The 18,958-nt window shown below is 32.5% G+C and overlaps 2 long non-coding RNA genes across 2 annotated transcripts; one reads left to right on the top strand and one right to left on the bottom strand.

Annotated features, from left to right (window-relative positions):
- Positions 1 to 892: 892 nt before the first annotated feature.
- On the bottom strand, positions 893 to 3,502 carry LOC136275416 (uncharacterized). The gene is made up of 3 exons (XR_010713957.1): positions 3,350 to 3,502; positions 2,536 to 2,656; positions 893 to 1,104 (listed from the first exon to the last, which is right to left on the bottom strand). It is a non-coding gene; the product is annotated as an uncharacterized lncRNA (long non-coding RNA).
- Positions 3,503 to 5,936: 2,434 nt separating this feature from the next.
- LOC136275417 (uncharacterized) lies at positions 5,937 to 13,605 on the top strand. Its single transcript, XR_010713958.1, has 2 exons — positions 5,937 to 7,097; positions 11,697 to 13,605. It is a non-coding gene; the product is annotated as an uncharacterized lncRNA (long non-coding RNA).
- The last annotated feature ends 5,353 nt before the right edge of the window (positions 13,606 to 18,958 follow it).

Genomic DNA, 18,958 nt, shown 5'->3' with positions numbered 1-18,958 from the left:
CAATAGCTTGTATTCACTACAACAGATTAAAAAATAAAGTTAATATTTTTTAAATAAATGAAAACATATACTCGAGTTTAAATAGATATATGAAAAATTGTAGAAAAATATTTAAAAACTCGGAATACAATGGAACGAATGGGAAAAGAAGGCAAAATGTTGAGTCAACAGATAAATGAAAAAGAATGAATACTGCAACCTTTGAAGGGAATAAGACACAATTCGAGCTTTGTTCAGAAATAAAAAAAACATGATCAAACACAGTTTCTTGCATGTTACTCTATATTTGACTTTCAAATTTGACAAAGCAGTAGAAAATAACCATATTAAGCAGTCTGGAAATTAAAAATCAAAAAAATGAAATTAAAAAAATTAGCTCAAATCGTGTCTAGGTCCCAATAAGGGCTTTAAGTGGTGAAATCACAAGCTTGCTTTTGAAATTAACGAGAGAACGAGGGGGGCACACACTAAAAAGCTGGGAGAAACCTATAGCATAAATTTATAATTAAAGAGCGGCGCACCAAAACTGCATGAAATTAAAAAAGGTCTTATACTAGTATTTGTCTACTTTGATGTCAGCAAAATTTTACTACACCTAGGCATTGCTGTCCCGACCCCTGTTACAATCAACATGCCTACGGTAATTGAATCATATTCGATTATAATAGCTCCCATTGCTATGCATTCTTTTTCTATACGCCTTGTTGGATTTATTCCGCTTTGCGCCCACAATATATATATGTAAATACATGGCAAATTATAAATCATTTCTTATTGCAAGATATCTCCATAATCTTGAAGCAATGGCTACTTGGTACAGAAAGCTTTACTTGTATTGAATTTTTAATGCACTTTATACGTTCAGATTGTGTAATGACAAACATCAAAAGTGTGAATTTTTCTAATTCTTTAATTCATAATTCAATTTCATTAAATCAATAACATGCACGTCGAGAACTAAGTCCACATGTTTAAAAATGTGGGTAACTGTCTTCCTGGTCTTTCAGTTCTTTTTACTCCTTTTCCAAGAAAAATTTTGAGCAACCCTCGGAAATCTCTCCATTTGTAAACCATTTTGCATTGCACCCACCACAGTAATTATTTCTGGAAACAGAAATTAGAGGATGAACATGTTTGCTAATAACAAGGACAATTTTTTATATATCACATCTCCAAACCATCATAAAGCATGAATATATACGGAACTTTAGCTCTATGATCTACCTTCCTGAAGTTTTTCTCAAATAGTTACACAGTTTAGTCCCAATCGCAACTTCTCGGGCCTTTCCGGCAGTCTCGGAAAAAACACCTGGAATGTATTACCTAGGCGTCCATGACAACCCCCCTTTTTATATAACTTAAGATAAATTCAATTCATTTTACGATCTGTTGAGATGTGAGTTTGATTTCAGTAAAGTCAATGATATACCGTAAAATATACCACAGAAGCGACATACAAGGCTGCCTAGCCGACATTTATTTTAATGGGAAGCGACTCCATTTTGTTTAAAATTCTAACATCCGGTAATGTTAATACATTCGAGGTTTTTTTTCGAGCTTGCCGGAAAGGCCCGAGTAGCTGCGATTGAGTTTAGTCCCTTAAGATAAGGACTGTAGGTCCAAAAAAATCGATTTTTTGGATTAACTTTAGTCTTTTTTTAAGCTTTGAGATATGAAGCTTTATTTTTCATTGAATTATTAAAATTTATAGAAATGTAATTGCAAAGAAGATGAGTGAATAAGGCGTGTAAAATGCCCATATGAGGAATGATTAGATACTGCAAAATTAAAATATCCTTAGATCTAATACTTTTTTAAAAAAATGATTGATTTAACGTAACATCCGTTTGTAACCCTTAAATATTTTAATTACTTGCAATAGGTTGATTTAAACTGGCGTATGCGTGTCAAAACCTCCAAATACAGTAGTGTCATTTTTTAAACTTTAATGCCTTTTTTTTATAGAGTGGGTCTGAGCTCCATATTTTTGTCATAGTCTAAATGCGGTTAAATGGAATTTAAACCGATTTTAATCAACAAAAATGTGGAGTGATGACCCACTATACTTTAAAAAAAATGCCATTTTGTAGCCCAACAATTGAACGTTTTAGAAAAATAATACAAGTCCGTAAATTCGTGGCCAACGTCTCATATAGCATTTAAACAACGCACTTTCTTGTGAATGAAATCGCTCTGTAGTTAGAGCACCAGACATTAAGTAACTTTAAAGAAATTGGGTTTTTAGGTTGTGGGTTCGATACCACCAAAACTTAAGGATTTATTATTTTTTTCTTATCGTTTTTTGAAATATTTCAAACTGAATATAGTTAGAAATTACCCTTTTGTCACCTTGTATTATAACATATCAAATATATTTAATTGAAAAAATGTTAAATTTGAAAATTGTATTTTACGACTAAACCAAATGGGCAGTTGCGCCATCTTATTCCCCCATCTTCTTTAAATTTAAACTTAAGTTACAGATTAAGCTCTTGAGGCCTTTTGATTTTTTTTTTTTGCATCAAGCACACTCACTTGCAAACAGCACCAGCCTCGGTACATGATGTCATGGTGCACGGTTCCTTGGGACATTTACCCTTCATGCTTGGGAACTTAGCGCTGCATTTTTCATTATCGTCCTCGAAACTTTGTACCACTAAAGAAAAAGAAAGAGACCAAACTGTTTTCAAACAATACAAGCTCCAGACTACTGATTTCTATCTACTAAATGAACAAAAGCTTCAAAGCATTTCATCATAATTTTTATGACAAGTGATTACAACTCTCCCTGAATTTTACATATATATGTAAGATTGTTATGGAAAACTTGGGGATCCAATCCAGCAGCTATATGCATGCACCTATCTATTGGCTTTTGGACAATTTGATTCATAGCAATTCTACTTCAACACATGGAATTTCACCCACAAATTATTGGATTCCAGAACGACTTTTTTGGGGTTGATTTCATTACAAGGCTTTTAATACACAATGCCATTTTTGCAACCGAAAACTTTCTAAGCTCTAGCTTCTATGAATTAAGCGAGAGTCCGATTTCCTTTTACGGCCTCTACGGGTTAATATCTGGACAATATGATACTCAGAGTTAATGGTTTATAGACTCATAAAAACTCTAGAATATATTTGTAACGAGCCGATTGACTTCCTTTGCGGACGTTGGTTTAGATTTTTATCATGCAATCAATCAAGGAAGGATTTTGAGATACAATTACTTGTAATTTGACTTTAGTAGGTATTTGTTTTTAGTTTTTCAGCAAATTCAATACAAATTGCTGCCCGCTTTAAAGAATAATAATTATATTTAATGTATATAAAGGCATTTACTTACAGCTAAGGGAAACAACCAAGAGGAACACTGCAACACCTTTCATCGTGGAATCTGTCTGGAACAACTACGGTACTAGATCTGTAATACCATCTTTCGTCGTTCTCCGTTTTTATACATACCATCGAATCACAGTTACATCGTTCAACGAACCTTAAGATATATTATTAGAATAATTCCATGTGTGGCGTAATTAATAACCAATCACTACCCATCTGTAAATTAATGCACTGTAGCCATTTGTGCCCAATTATATATAAAAACAAAGGAGCACACAGTGTAAAATCATCGATTATCAGTGATAACGTGTGCTTCGAAAATGTTTAATTTTCTTTGAATTCATTTTTTGCAGTAAGATAAATCAAATAACGCTTTATATAAATGCAACCAACACATGTTTCTCAACAAGTTAACTGAAAAGTATCTAATTTCATTTACGATTTCAAGGGGGAAACCACGCATTGATGGAAAGAATTAATTCTTTGCATAATTAACCACTACTTATGCAATACTGTTCCACCAATTTGTAAATGCATGGGGCTGTATCAACCAATGTGCCTCAATATGCAACCTCATGAAACTTATTCTGAATAATTGGCATATTAATTGTGTTAAACTGCTATAAACTTTTAATGGAACATAACTTTTCACATGTGTGTAGCCACGATAAAGAGCAGTCATTTGGGGTGGTTAATTAAATATTTGCAGTAGATATTAATGGATACATAATTTATCAATGGAAATAGAGACAATTTGCCCCTCGAAAAATAAGTATAGTAGATGTTTGACAAAATAAAACCTAGAAAAAATATCAGTTTGAACAGATTATCAAGTGCAAATTACATATTTTTATCGTGCATCTTAAGTAAATATTACATAATCCTTTTCTTCCAAAGTACGTGATGTCACAAACGGATACGTACATGTGTATGTTAACTTTTTTTCAGTCGGAGAATAAAGTATCAAATTATGAACTCTTCAACATTTAGATTAGATTAAGGTGAAAAATATATACAACTCATATGAAAAAAAAGATTATCATTTGAAGAGAAGAGTAGAGGTGAAGATAAAGGTAGGGGGTTTACACTGATTTTTAAAGTAAATCAATTCATGATGCATTGTTGTTGGATTTAGACACCTCTGATCTATAACATATTTGATGACAACCAATATATGGCGCAGTTTATGGCCTTTGTATGATTGTTTGGTCACCAGCAGACATTAATTTCCGTGGTCGTCTGTCCGGTCTTTCGTTTATAAACTTACCTTTTAATAACAGGACATTACGGGTCTCGGTGATAACACACGAATCCCTTACCTGAGAGTAGAGATAACATTCCCTGGTAGTTCGCGTTCCCTGTCACTACCCGCAGAACACCGTCAGTTCTCTGTGTGGATAGAATTTCCAGGGGCTGGATAATTTTCTCGGTTCTTTTCCGTGGCTGGAAAAGGCTTTTGCTTGGGTATGTGTTATTTTGCTTCTTTTGCATTATTTTCTACGTAGCTTTTTTTCATAAAAGGAGTTTAATAAGGAAGCTGTACATGCATGGTGTTTTGGGCGCATGTGTTGAAAGGTTTGGTCTTCGATCGATTCCGAAGATATTCTATTTAATTTTGAAAGATTTAACACGCCAAAAAATAGAAGGTTGTGGGCGTGTTCTAAATTACATTTACACATATTTATACTTTAGAAGCCTATTAACTATAAATGTTCCTTGAAGTCAATAAAATGCAACTAAAGATGTTGCTTGCTTGATTTTTTGTTTGTTTGTCTGTTATGAAATCGTCTGTGGTCTTGACGTTCTATTTATATATCTCGCGTTATTTTGTTGTCGCCTTTTCGTATTTGATCACCACTAGGGATAAACTTACTATCATTTTTTTGGTATATTTCTGTGTATACTTTTGACAATGCAGACGAGTGCATGATCCATACATCACAGAACCGCATGGTCAATCATTTTTGACAACTTGCGCCAATGGTATTTGGAATGTCACTGACAACGGTCATCATTATGCCGCTCGGAATCATTGCATACTTCTTGGACCATTGTGTAAATAGTCTGTATGACATCTAAATCCTCGAGCTTCATTGGCATATGTCCTTGTTTACACTGCTTTTTGGTCAACAAGGGGATTCTTTCTTTTTCTATTGTGGTTTTTTGTCTCAAAATTGTCTGCGATAATCATTCATGAATACGCAACTTTGATTTATAAGCTGAGTCCCAATTTTCATTATTCAGTTTTATCAAAAGAATAAACACAATCACAAGTCCATATCCTACATTTTACAATATCTTTATTTTTAAATTAGAGGAGTGTTAGTTAATAAACATGACCCTTGTAAACATTTGTGACCGACGTCCTTGATAATATGCACGTAGACGTATATATTTATATGCCTGGCCAATTGGGGACCTAAATCGTTTTCATTCAACTTTTTTCTCTGCTGTATCGGCGGGCTTTATAGTAGATAATCTAAACGGAAAAAGGGACCATTCATACATTTATTTTTATAGTAAGGTGACTCATAAAGAATATAAGAGGAGAAAAGTTTCTATCACCATAATCCGAACTCAGGTGAGTGATTTTTCAATTGGTGGATTATACAACATCAATAGTCCTCGTTTTATCTTTTCGTCACCCTGTTTCCGAACAGCATAAAAGACCGTGGTTAATTGACCCAAAAGAACCCTACAAAGAAAAAGAGGAGGCAAAGGGATTTATGTATCGCTCCAAAACTCTGTCAAGCCTGGGCTACGAGTGAATGTTTTAGTAAACAGGAACCTCTGAGTCTACAACAAAAGACCCACTATATCTATCCTGCAGAGGTTCAAGACACGCCGAATTGAATCATAATCCACGTTCTGATAAATTGACCGTTGATATTTGTCAAGTGTCGAGGAAGGCGAAGTGCTATACAGAGCAGCCAAGAAAGTAAATATATAAGGACAGGAGACCAGAAACACGTCTTTTGAAGAGGGTCGTCAAAAATCTGTCACTTGAACGTTAAGAACAAATATTGCAATGACAAAAAGGCTCTCGCGGCCATTTTCTCCCCGTGTATTGTAATATTGGGTTCACAGCTCAGAAGGTTTTTTTTATCTTTTTGATTACTCAAACTTCTTTTCGTCAGGTTCTATTCTTGAGTATATAAAAAGACGGTTTCGGTCACTCTACAAATCAAATAAACTAGTAATCGGCTTAATGAAATACAAGTGAACGCCGAGTAACACAATACCACAGTTTATTATTTAATTTAAACAGCTCTGCAACAAACCCGTTGCAAAGAATATAGATATTTAACCCGAGCTGGTGCATTTTTCATATAACCCACTTCTCCAAAAAGCACTCATAACTAATTAATAAACTTTTAATTAAAGTTTTCTCACATTTCAAACCCACAGGTGCGATAATTATTGCATACACTAGTCAACCTTGGGTTTGGGGGTTGGTGTATTGGCGGTCCCCATTGACAGTTCTCGTCACGGTTCGGCGGTTCCTTTTATACCCGTCTGTGCCTGTTCAATAGGGCCTACAAATGCTAATAAGCAATAATCAGACTAGGATTTCATGAGAACAGATTGTTTAGCTTAGCTTTGTTTAAGAAAGTCCTGTTCGCGACAAACGGAACACTGTGCGGTTTGGGGAACTAAAATATTAGGAGAAGGAAACATGTGTAAACCTTGAAAAGTCTAAGTGAAACGACGTCTTCCATTGTTAAAAGCCATATTTACTTACAGAAAAAAAGGTAAGGCAATGTAAAAATCATTGATTGGAATTTTCTATCTAGCCGACATTTTTCATTCGATCTCTTTATACAAATGCTATGCGACAGTTGTTTAATTGTTTTAAAACTTGGTCTTGCTCGAGTGTAGAGCAGATGCAACGAACACAATTGATTATTTTTTTTTTATTACGTGGAGAACCGTATACTGTTCGACTTTTATTGGAGTCTTAAATACTTGTACGATAAAATTCAAATTAAATTCGATCTTTCATTTTTTTGTAAATGATACAAATGATCGCAGTTTTTATACATGCTATAAGTATTTCCAACCCCTTTTGTCCCAAAATAACATATATGTAGTTGTACACGCGTATATGCATACAATGTCAACAGACCAAAGGTATCTTGAGCCTACGTTTGTCGGTTGCTTCTTTAGAGTAAATAACACAGTGATATAGAGACGTCATGCTTTTGTATTGCTTCTAATTTGATTTTCGTGTTAGTGTCATTTTGTAAATTTTAAATTTACTTGTTGGGTGTAAATACAAAATTTAGAACATGGCAAGTTGTCTTCGGTGTAAATTTTGTACACCCAGCCTAGTAAATTCAAAATTTACAACATGACTTTATTAGTATGGTTTCATTTACGAAAATGAAGATTCTTGATAAAAAAATTTGTACATGTCATTAAGTACTTACTTTAATTATCAAGAATCATAGTTTTGATAGAAAACAATGTTGTATAAGTATCATATAAATGACCTGAAAACACTGTCTATAACCTTATAGGGTTTTCACTAGGAAATATGAATTGTTCATGTGCACGTCTGTCATTTGAATTGAAATAAAAGTACATGTATCTAGCAAAAAAAATAAATAAATTAGAAATTCAGCTAATATTACCTTTATGTTTTAATTTTGGCCATTTAAACAAATAGGCATTAAAATTAGTATCTATACACATGTGAAATTGTACAGAAAGTTAAATCAAAGGCGATTAGTTAAGCAATAGGCACTGATTGGTCAACAGTCTTGCCGTTAAAAGTCTATACGTGAACAGTTTAGGGAACTTTAATTTTTTAACTGGGAGTATGGCAATGTAAAAAAATTAAATATCTAAAATAAGCACTATTGGCTTGCACTGTAAATCAAACAAGAACGACATTTTGTATATATATATATATGGATCCAAAAATCCCATGACTAACTGCTATTTTAAGGTCCATGTTCATGACTTCTTTTAATACCTTCCATTTACTTGCGAAAATCTAAATCATTTTACTTCACTGATAGAAATGTGTGTAAATGTATGAATGGGTGGTTTTCAAAGAAAAAAAAGGGAAAATAAAAAAAAATTATTGTAAAACATGGACATGTATAATTTTACCTTAAAATTGTTTTTGAAAATATAATAAATGAATATGAATTTTAAAAAAAATGTCCATGTTCAGGATATGTTCACGAACTGCTATCCGATATACTTGATGTCTAGACTAAGTCAATCTGTTCTCTGTTTTATAAATTGAAGAAAGGCAATGTGGTGTTTTATTTTCATTATATGTTTTTATGTATACATCAAAATCCACTATTGATCGTCGACGAATGATCGATCAAAGATCCTAACTCTTTTCAAAAATGTTTTTTTCATGGTTTCAATGACTGAGTTTAACGATATCGATCTGTCCAATCAAACTTTATCTTTTATTTAATGACACGTCAACCCACGGGTGTATTTTTTTTTAAAACATAAAGAGGCATAAACTCTTATCAAGACGCCGATTGGTTATAAAAACTTATTCATTTGGGTTCTAGTTTCCATGATAAACACAATTTCAATATATATTTTTTTCTGCCTTATTCTTGCCATGAATCATAAACGCTTTTATCTTTTCGAAAATATCATAAACATCGTTTTTTTATGAGCATAACGTTTAACTTTACAAGGTTTATACATAATTCATAAAGCAGGTACACGATTTCTATACCCATGATGCTTTAACTTCTCGCTGGATTAGCATGACCCGCCGCCGTGTATCAAACACCCCCATTGGCTCACAATTTCAAATACCGTCGTTTTTTTCTGGCTGGCCTTTGATCCCCCTCAACATTTGCTACCCCGAATACAATACTTTCATAACACGTATTATACTGGTTACTCGATGCAAAAACCAGAAATGGATATTGGCTGTTGGGTTTCATAGTTTTCAAAACAAACCATCCAAAACATATATAGTGTATTCATTCAAGGAGTCTGGTTACTGGAGTAACCTTGAGACCTACAACATTCTAAGTCAACAACAACATTTCACAGAGACTTCTAGTTGTTACCTATTCAGTTGTTTTTATACTGACCTATTGACTCTTTCGTTTGTACAGATAAAACACACTCTCGGTCAAGATGGACAAAACAACAGTTTATCCTACAGAAAAATATTTATTCAAAAGTAGGCTAACTTTAGTGTTTGGTAAACAGTCCAAATAAGATTATAGGATGTCACATTTGTAAAGCGGATTTGTCCTGATCTCTCTGTGGGGATTGTTGGACACGTGACTCATTACGACAGTCCCTATTCTTACAATTAGGGGCCGGGTTGTAACCATTTTCTTCCAAGCCACTGATTCCTACGCGCCCTCTAATCTTGTCTATATATCACGACATTTTCACGTTCACAGAGACGCATGCATATAGCTTTGTCTGAGACCACCGTCTAATTAACTGCTCTATCGCAAGAGATGGGTATTTTAAAAAACCAAATTGATACTTTAATAGACATCATCACAAAGAAAAAAAGACTAAACAAATTGCAACGATTACGTCATACCATGGGTGAATACCTGTACTTTACAAGTTAGGCCTCTATTTGTTCTTTTGTCTATTAACGGACATTTAGATCGATATCGAACAGAATGAAGATACATGTAGGTCTGGTGCAGTCAATTGATCACCGATTGATTTTATCGGTAATGTGTCAATTGAATTAGAATCGGGAAAAAAGATAGATTCCCAGCTTTAGAGATAAAACAACATTTAGGTAGTTAAATTGATAACAGAAAAATAAAGTTTCCAATGATTTATATTTCTAATGTCTTGTACGACTATATTTCCGTTTCTTTCAAGTGTTTAAAAAAAACCCCAACCACTTACACACACAAACACACGGTTGTTCTTGAACATGAAATCGATTTCGAAAGAAGCTATGCATTATTTGCCTTTCACTTAGGTCTATGCGATAAGACTTTATTTTTTAAGAACCGAGACAGGTAGATATCTGGATAAAGGGGTGCACAGAGCTTTTGTTCCTAGCTACCAGTTGTACGTGCATCGCTAAATCAGGAAATATTGACATACTGTAAAGTGTATTGACAAAACACAAGGAAAAAAAACCTTACACTGTCAACTACAACCAGTTCTATTTATCATTCTTATCTTTTTCGTTTTTGTCAACAAAACCTCCATTAAATAAGAGTTCCTATGTTCACTAAGCCCTTAGATTAGTTTTGGTCGGCTGCAGACTAGCATTGATTTCGATGTTGTGCATGGGTGCAAGACGCATTTTGGTGGGTATGTTCACTTTTGTTAAATGTTTAAGTTTCTTGGTTTATTTGGTATCAACAGAAAAATTTTCAGAGGAAGAAACAATTTTTTGATGGATTGATTGTTCAGTCTTTTATGGGAGTTTATAAATTTATTGAATATCAAAGGGGAAGGGGGGGGGGGGGGGTCATGGTTATATGGGAAAGCTAGTCATTTTGCTTATAATTTATATTCAACTTATTTGATTTTTAATTTTATCGACATTCTACAGTGGAAGGCTTTGACCTCTAAAGAAATATTAAGATTTATTCAATTTCATGTTAAAACCAATACACAACGACGGGGTTTTTTTTGGCGGACATTCAAGTCATTTACAATTGCTATAGGATGGGCAGGTTGACGTTTCTAAATCTTTTAAAAGGATCTATCAAAAGCTGCAAATCTCGCAAATTACAGTAAACAGTGCATCGGTATCACAGGTTTTAATTGTGATTTCTTCCACAGTGAAGAAAAAACCTATAAAGTACGTGTTACTTTTATTTACGTTTAGCGATGACCTTTTATCCGAATAATTCATTATTAACACTTTACTAGTATTATTTCAACAATGAAAAGTCAAACCGGCGGTTCTAAGGTGTTAGGTAATAAAAAGTTAGATCCTTGGGATTTTAGCTAATATCCTTTGAACCTGTAATATTATGCAAGCCTTCGTTACCGTCGGTGAAGAAAATTTCAGCAATATTCTATAATTTGGTCGATGTTTTGGTAAGGATGATTAATGAGCCATTTTATACCTGTGAGATATTGGTGAAGTTTTGTTGCAAATTTGTTGCATAATATGTTTATAAACATTTCAACTCTCTTACCCTGGGTAAATTTTCCTTTTCCATGACGTTTGCATAAAACTCTAACTCTTAATCCATAGAGAGATTATCTCGAGTTATCCTAATCTACTTGATTATCCGGCTATTTCTTTATAATGAGTTTGAACAGTTTTCAATTAGTTCTACCTGCCACCCACTTTAATGAAAATGGGCAGCTATTTATACTTGTAAGCTAATGTGTCTCATTTTCCTTACTTTCAGTTTATACGACGTCGAAGAAGATGTAATTTGAACATCGTTTTCAGCAATCCAAAGCTGTGAGGAATATTATTTCTGGAATTGGCTTAATTTTGGACAAAAACCTCTTTTCAACAAAAAATGTCTTGGTTCAAGTTTTGGAGCCGCTCAAAATCGAAATCTAAGGACATTAAGGATGAATATCAAAAAGAGCTGAAGAGATCTGAGTCTCTAAGAGAAGACTCAAACCTAACGGAAGCGGAACGTGAAAAACAAAAACTGAAACACACCCTGTCAATATCCCGGTCAGGAAGATTCAAGCACAAGAAACGAGAGCGTGGAGGGATTCTTGACAAACCGGAGATGTTTGATAAGACATTAGAAAACGGCAATGGGGGGAGACCGACGGTGAAACCCCCTAACCCCCCTTCCTCTGGACACTCACGATCTCCCAATAACACGTGTCGAGATGTGCGCGATGTTTTTCAATCCAACTACCCATCTCATGTTGCAGCGGTTTGAAATCGTTCATACGCAGAACTAAAGAAGACATGTGATTATATGCAATCATAATGACCTTAAGTGCATGCAATAACTTTAATTTGCATTTTATTGAATTCCGTTTCCATTAAGATTGAAAAATATCATCCATCCCAGATTCATATTTTATTGCGGGATTTAGACTTAGTGGAGATATAATCAAAGGTTTTCAATGATTGTACATAGTGCTAATTATGAAAAGGTTAATTTTTCTGTCTCAGTTTTTCAGCGTTTGTCAACAGCTTTGATTCTAGTTTGATTCATGCAGACTATCTTTCATAACGATGATATTCATGACCAATTACGTTGATAGAAGACATAATGTCTCAAAACGACATAATGTCTCAAAACGTCGAAATGATAGAAAGAATTGTAGATATATAATGTGTAAGAAATTATTTTGATTTGTTTACTGTTAATCACAAATCAATAGTCATGTTCATGAAAATGATTAATTGCATCGTAGCCCCCTAGTTCATTCCATATTTTGTGTTTGTTGTTTGTTAATATATATATGAGGTTTATGATTTTTTAAAACTATATTTTATATTTAAATCCTGCTTGTTCTCAACTTGATTTTAAATGGCATATCTCGGCCGCTTTTTTCATAAATCAAGACCCAATGCAAGTTAAAATATGGCTGTAATATTAAGCTCATTATAACAGAGCTTTGTGTTGAGCTGCAAATCGTTGCCAATAAGTTTGTAAAACTGATTTCTACAATGATACTTCATAATAAAGAGCAGTACTTTTTTTTGTTAAAAAGCATTTAAATTCTTGTGTAACGGCGAGCCTTTGTTCCAACACATAAACAAAACCCAATTTTACAATCATTTGCCAATTGTGTCGACTAGATGAAATCTTGATTGTTAACCAAGCAAATCAACACCCATTAATATTGCATTGCGTTTTGGCAAATATTTTGTTTCTTATTTTGTATTTTGAGAAAGCTGGATGTCCGTGGCCATTTCAAGACTGTATTGGCCTCCTTTAACAGAAGAGCTTTTTATGAAGATACAGAAAAATATTCAAATTTTAAAGCTAAAATATATGGATTTTTTTTTTACTTAATTAAAGTTAAGCTCAACAAATCCTATTAAAAAATCTATAGGTAGATCGGAGGTAATTTGTTGACCCACCCAGCCCCCTTAAAAGAGAAAAAAATATAGTACAGTACCGTTCTCCTGACGCATTCATGTTCATCCATTATTTGATAGTTCATGCAAGCATAGGGATTTTTCGAGATTCATCTCTTTACTCTTTTTTAAAATTGTCATGCTTATGTTTGATTAAGGTGAATTGTCAAGGTAAATCCAATGGAATGTTCTGTGATTATGTGTGTTAATAATACATACATTTTGTTTAATAAAATTGAATATGATCAAATAAACAATCACGTGGTCGTAATTTACGAGGTGTAAAAAATTAGTTATATATTGTCTTAAGAGGACTGGAGGTCATGGCCATTTTTTAACTATATTAATCTCCTAACAAGGGCACCGTAAAGCGGAGCATCCCCTCGCGAATTGAAAATATTGTGCGGGGAAATGCATTATTCAGAAATAAACATGTAATTGAAGAGACCAATATTTAACTTGTTAGACCATATGAATTAAAATATTTCGTTTATTCCTATCCGCATGCACGCTCTGTGTGTATCCATGGGGGAAGGTTACATTTACTAGTACGTGGTTGTACAATATTGCTCCCATTACTAGGGAAAACACGCCACAAACTGTTAAACTTTAGTAATACAGTTTTATAAATTCTCTTTATCCAGTGACATACATTACGCATGTAGACAATTAATGTTGGCAAATTTAAGTTACATATTGAAAAGGAAACGTAGCTACGATCTGGCGATTTAAAGTCTGCTCTGTGAGAAAATTCGAGTTAACTTCTGATTTTAACCCCAATATCTAAAAAAGAGTAACATATCTTCAGCAATTAACATAAAATGAATTCCCAGTTACATGTAATCATGTTGACGATATTTATCAAAGTCTCTCCTGAAATATGAACCTGTTCTTCTCTAAGTAATTCGTTAAATATAGTCCGAAATTCGGCTCAGACGACTGCTTGTTTCGATTAAATTAGGGTGAACTTAATCTCCTGCTTGCTTCAGTTTTTCACTTTTGACATCCTTTCAACTCCCCATTTCTAAAAAATGTTTGCTTCTTACCTTTACAGGGCTTACATCCAACAAAATATCAAGTTATTGATTTGAAATGTTTACTTTCACGAAGTCGTATATAAAATTTCCTAGTGTTGTTATATTAACGATTTCTTAAAAAAAATATAACGAAATTCCTTGAAAATAAATAGGTTTTGTCCTTTAAACATGCTTATACAATGTAAAGTGTACGAAGTTTGATACACATGCATGCGAGGGTTTTCTTTAAATTTTGCTAAAAAGGCTGAAATGGACACACACACATACATACATAGATAAACACAAACACACGCACAGCAGCCATGCTATATCCCCCTCACAACAAGTTGCACGAGGGGATAAAAAGAAGAGCTTTGTATACAGCTAAAGCAAAAAAATCAATCTTTTTTTATTCAATTATCTTCAATCAAAAATAATTTAGGATTAAAAAGGGTGATTTTCACGATATCATTCGACGTTTTATTATCAGCATTATTGGTATGACTTACCTTAATTAAACAATTATTATGTACGAATTGTCTTAAGTAGTCGAATGAAATTATGTACGAGTTACTTTATAATCGACTGCTATTATGTACGAATTATCTAAAGAAGTCGAATATAATGATGTACAGTTTATCTAAAAGGTTTAATTTTTTTAAGATAACTCGTACAAGATATGATTCGACCTTTTTAAGTAGGACATAGATACAATTGTAAAAAATTTTGGTAATTTGTACATAATCTCATTCGACTTTATAGTATAAGTATAATTTTTTCAACTTACCTTGATTAAATATTATATTATGTATGAATTGTCTAAAGGAGTCGAATGAAATAATGTACGAGTTACCTTATTAATCGTCTGGTATTATGTACAAATTATCTAAGAAGTCGAATATCATAATGTACGGTTTATCTTAAATGTTAAAGGTATTTCGATAACCCGTACAAGATATGGTTCGACTCTTTTTAAGATAGGTCACACATAGAATGCGATTAAATTGGGTAATTTGCACATGATCTCATTCGACTTTATAGTATAGGTATAATATGTACGACTTACCTTAATTAAACAATATATAAGTACGAATTGGCTGGAGTCGAAGGAAATAAAGTATAAGTTACCTTATTTTTCGTCTGCTATTATGTACGAAGTATCTTAAGAAGTCGAATATAATAATGAACAGTTTATCTTAAATGTTCATTTTTTAGATAACTCGTACAAGATATGGTTCGACTTTTTTTTTGATAGGTCACACATAGAATGCAATTAAAATGGGTAATTTGCACATGATCTCATTCGACTTTATAGTATAGGAATAATATGTACGACTTACCTTAATTAAACAAAATATAGGAGTCGAATGAAATAAAGTATGTTACCTAATTTTTCGTCTGCCATTATGTACGAATTATCTAAGAAGTCGAATATAATTATGAACGGTTTATTTAAAATGTTCATTTTTTAGATAACTCGTACAAGATATGATTCGACCTTTTAGGAAGGTCATACATACAATTGTTAATAATTTTGGTAATTTGTACATGATCTCATTCGACTTTATAGTCTAGGTATTATTTGTTCGACTTACCTTAAATAAACATTATATTATGTATGAATTGTCTAAAGGTGTCGAATGAAATAATATACGAGTTACCTTATTAATCGTCTGGTATTATGTACAAATTATCTAAGAAGTCGAATATCATAATGTACGGTTTATCTTAAATGTTAAAGGTATTTCGATAACCCGTACAAGGAATGGTTCGACTCTTTTTTAGATAGGTCACAGATAGAATGCGATTAAATTGGGTAATTTGTACATGATCTCATTCGACTTTATAATATAGGTATAATATGTACGACTTACCTTAATTAAACAACAATTTGTATGAATTGTCTAAAGGAGTCGAATGAAATAATGTACGAGTTACCTAAATAATCGTCTGGTATTATGTACAAATTATCTAAGAAGTCGAATATCATAATGTACGGTTTATCTTAAATGTTAAAGGTATTTCGATAACCCGTACAAGATATGGTTCGACTTTTTTTTAGATAGGCCACACATAGAATGCGATTAAATTGGGTAATTTGCACATGATCTCATTCGACTTTATAGTATAGGTATTATTTGTTCGACTTACCTTAATTAAACAATATATTATGTATGAATTGTCTTTAGGAGTCGAATGAAATAATGTACGAGTTACCTTATTAATCGTTTAGTATTATGTACAAATTATCTAAGAAGTCGAATATCATAATGTACGGTTTATCTTAAATGTTAAAGGTATTTCGATAACCCGTACAAGATATGGTTCGATTTTGTTTGGTAAGTCACACATAAAATGCGATTCAATTGGGTCATTTGTACATGATCTCATTCGACTTTATAATATAGGTATTATTTGTACGACTTACCTTAATTAAACAACTATTATGTATGAATTGTCTGAAGGAGTCGAATGAAATAATGTACTAGTTATCAAATTATCGTCTGGTATTATGTACAAATAATCTAAAAAGTCAAATATCATAATGTACGGTTTATTTCGATAACCCGTACAAGATATGGTTCGACTTTTTTTAGATAGGTCACACATAGAATGCGATTAAATTGGGTAATTTGCACATGATCTCATTCGACTTTATAGTATAGGTATAATATGTACGACTTACCTTAATTAAACAATATATAAGTACAAATTGGCTGGAGTCGAAGGAAATAAAGTATAAGTTACCTAATTTTTCGTCTGCTATTATGTACGAATTATCTAAAGAAGTCGAAAATAATAATGAACAGTTTATCTAAAATGTTCATTTTTTAGATAACTCGTACAAGATATGATTCGACCTTTTAGGAATGTCATACATTCAATTGTTAATAATTTTGGTTATTTGTACATGATCTCATTCGACTTTATAGTCTAGGTATTATTTGTCGACTTACTTTAAATAAACATTATATTATGTATGAATTGTCTAAAGGAGTCGAATGAAATAATGTACGAGTTACCTTATTAATCGTCTGGTATTATGTACAAATTATCTAAGAAGTCGAATATCATAATGTACGGTTTATCTTAAATGTTAAAGGTATTTCGATAACCCGTACAAGATATGGTTCGACTTTTTTTTAGATAGGCCACACATAGAATGCGATTAAATTGGGTAATTTGCACATGATCTCATTCGACTTTATAGTATAGGTATTATTTGTTCGACTTACCTTAATTAAACAATATATTATGTATGAATTGTCTTTAGGAGTCGAATGAAATAATGTACGAGTTACCTTATTAATCGTTAAGTATTATGTACAAATTATCTAAGAAGTCGAATATCATAATGTACGGTTTATCTTAAATGTTAAAGGTATTTCGATAACCCGTACAAGATATGGTTCGATTTTGTTTGGTAAGTCACACATAAAATGCGATTCAATTGGGTCATTTGTACATGATCTCATTCGACTTTATAGTATAGGCATTATTTGTTCGACTTACCTTAATTAAACAATATATTATGTATGAATTGTCTAAAGGAGTCGAATGAAATAATGTACGAGTTACCTTATTAATCGTTTGGTATAATGTACAAATTATCTAAGAAGTCGAATATCATAATGTACGGTCTATCTTAAATGTAAAAGGTATTTCGATAAACCGTACAAGATATGGTTCGACTTTTTTTTAGATAGGTCACAGATAGAATGCGAATAAATTGGGTAATTTGCACATGATCTCATTCGACTTTAAAGTATAGGTATTATTTGTACGACTTACCTTTATTAAACAACTATTATGTATGAATTGTCTAAAGGAGTCGAATGAAATAATGTACGAGTTACCTAAAAAATCGTCTGGTATTATGTACAAATTAACTAAGAAGTCGAATATCATAATGTACGGTTTATCTTAAATGTTAAAGGTATTTCGATAACCCGTACAAGATATGGTTCGACTTTTTTTAGATAGGTCACACAAAGAATGCGATTAAATTGGGTAATTTGCACATGATCTCATTCGACTTTAAAGTATAGGTATTATTTGTACGACTTACCTTTATTAAACAATATATAAGTACGAATTGGCTGGAGTCGAAGGAAATCAGTTACAAGTTACCTAATTTTTCGTCTGCTATTATGTACAAATTATCTAAAGAAGTCGAATATAATAATGAACGGTTTATTTAAAATGTTCATTTTTTAGATAACTCGTACAAGATATGATTCGACCTTTAAGACAATTCATACATACAATTGTAAATAAATTTGGTAATTTGTACATGATCTCATGCGACTTTATAGTGTAGGTATTATTTGTTCGACTTACCTTAATTAAACAATATATTTTGTATGAATTGTCTAAAGGAGTCGAATGAAATAATGTACGAGTTACCTTATTAATCGTCTGGTATTATGTACAAATTATCTAAGAAGTCGAATATCATAATGTACGGTTTATCCTAAATGTTAAAGGTTTTTCGATAACCCGTACAAGATATGGTTCGATTTTGTTTGGTAGGTCACACAAAAAATGCGATTCAATTTGGTTATTTGTACATGATCTCATTCGACTTTATAAT

The sequence above is a fragment of the Magallana gigas genome, chromosome 5, assembly GCF_963853765.1.
Source record: "Magallana gigas chromosome 5, xbMagGiga1.1, whole genome shotgun sequence".
Classification (NCBI taxonomy): Eukaryota; Metazoa; Mollusca; class Bivalvia; order Ostreida; family Ostreidae; genus Magallana; species Magallana gigas.
Note: the sequence above shows the minus strand (reverse complement) of the source record. Positions and strands in the feature narration are given on the sequence as shown.